Genomic DNA, 2,313 nt, shown 5'->3' with positions numbered 1-2,313 from the left:
CCGGCTCCCCTTCCATCACCAATGGAAGGGCCTGACTCCAGCATGGCCCCGGGGCTTACCTGGTCCAACAGATTGGATCCAGCCAGTTGGCCCCAGTAGTCTGTTGTTGGTTCAGCAGCATGGAGATGATGAGGGAGCACGGGGCTGGCTGAAGACAAAACAAAAGCTGGCGCCTTGCACCCCCCTCTCCATCCGCTCCCCTCTGTCATATGTGTAGCATCCCTCAGGCAGCCCTGACTGCCATGAACAATAAGCAAATAGTTAACTTGCAGAGCTCACAATCCTGCTAGACAGGAGTCTCCCTTGGCTTACAAATGTCCTAAATCTCACTAACAAAGGCGATTGATAGCAGGATTGTGACATCCCACCAAAAAGTCTCCCAACTATCTTAATGTTAATAGCTGGTCTAAAGACAACATTGATCAAGCCGCAGGGCAAGAGCAAGGCCTCGTAGGCCTCTGACATCCTGGCACCTTGTAGGCCCTCTTTAGCATATGAAAATTCCGTTGAAACCTCCCTTCCCCTCACCTTCCCCCAACTGCAGGGTACATAACCTGCCATCCCTCACAACCGGGGGCAGCCGCATCTCTGCCTGCCCACGGGTCCTGTCCCCGTGCTCTAATAAACCACCTTTTTGCACCAGAGACATCTTAAGAATTCTTTCTTTAGCCGTCGGCTCCGAACCTCACCCCACCGAACCCGACCTAGGTTCTGGGACTTCATCAGAGACAAGCCGCAGCTGTCCAGGAGAACCTATCTTTGGGTCCACTGAAATCCACGGGGCACGACTTAACTCTAGGGTAGGTACTCAGTTGTCTCTGTGGCCCATCTCCTGTCCCACACCAGTGCCACAATGGGCCAGTGCGGTTGGGTCAGGGAACCAAATGATGGGGAGAGTCTGAAGCGACTGAGGAAACTCAAGCGGCACACGGAAATCTGGGAGAACACAGCTTTATTTTTGGCGGCAGGCTCAGTGGGATCGTTCCCCAAAGACTGAGCACCCGGCAGGGTTAGGGGTGAGTTTTTATGGTTATGGGGGATGGGGGATGGTAACGGGACGTTTTTCGCGGTCTCTCAGGACTGATTGGCCCCCTTTACGCAGAAGTATAATCTATACAGAAGTGCCTCAGGAGAGTGCTAAGTCATTCCGGGGAACTTGTTTTCTTTTCTTAACCAAGCGGGACAGCCATTTGGTCTTTTTCCGAACAATGAAGAGCAGTGGACAGGAAGGGGCTGAGGCCCAGGGGTCTCAGACAGAGAGAGAGAGAGAGAGGGAACACAGCAGGGGGAGTGGGGGAGGGAGAAGCAGGCTTCCCGCCGAGCAGGGACCCCGATGTGGGGCTTGATTCCAGGACCCTGGGATCATAACCTGAGCCAAAGGCAGACACTTAACAACTGAGCTCCCCCGGTACCTCACAAGTAGGCTTTTTTAATATACCAGTCTGGAGCCCAGTCGTGAGGTCAGGACTGTATAAATGATGTCTAAGGTCCTGAAATTGGGGAACTTAGGGAGTGAGTGAGACATAAGAGAAATGAGGACCAAGGATTGCGATGTGGAAGGCCCTGTAACATTTAGAAGCCAGGAAAAGAACCCAGAATGAAAGAAAAATCAGTAGAGTGCAAAATCCCAGAGGTCAAATCAATCTTTTCTTCGAGGAGAGAATAATTAACCATGACAAATGTTGCTGAGAGGTCATTTAAGATGAAAACTGAGGCTTGGGTATTGGATTTTGCATAATGGCAGCCATTGGCGATCATGATGCAGAAGTTTCTGTGAAGTAATATAGATAAAGCTTAGAGTGAATTGAGAAAAGAACTGGAGGGGGCACCTGGCTAGCTCAGTCAGAGGAGCATGTAACTCTTCGATTTCAGAGTCTTGAGTTTGACCCCCATGCTGGATGTAGAGATTAAGTAAATAAAAAGTGAAAAAATTTAAAAGAACTGGAGGTGAGGAAGTGGACAAAGTGCCTAGATGATAGGGAACAGAAAGCAAGCTGAGGGCAAAGCACAAGCTGACACCCTGATGCTCCTCCCCTCCCCACCACCCACCCGCTGCCATGGGATAGGTGTGACACTTCTCAGGCACTCCAGGTGAAAAAGGGACAGGCAGGGCTAGGTAGGGAGAGATGGATAGAGATGGATAGGGAACTCCATGATCAGGCTCACAGAAATCCCCCAAATGTGGAAGTGTAAGGAAACCAGAGATAAAGGAACACTCCAGACCTCACTGCCTTACGTGTCCGGAGGAGTCTTATTTATGACAGTCCCCTGCGGTCAATAGAAGATAAACAGACCTTAAAAAAAAAGTAAGCC

This window comes from Neovison vison, chromosome 2 (assembly GCF_020171115.1).
Source record: "Neovison vison isolate M4711 chromosome 2, ASM_NN_V1, whole genome shotgun sequence".
NCBI classification, from domain to species: domain Eukaryota; kingdom Metazoa; phylum Chordata; class Mammalia; order Carnivora; family Mustelidae; genus Neogale; species Neogale vison.
The sequence above is the reverse complement of the archived record's forward strand: the minus strand, read 5'-3'. Positions refer to the sequence as shown.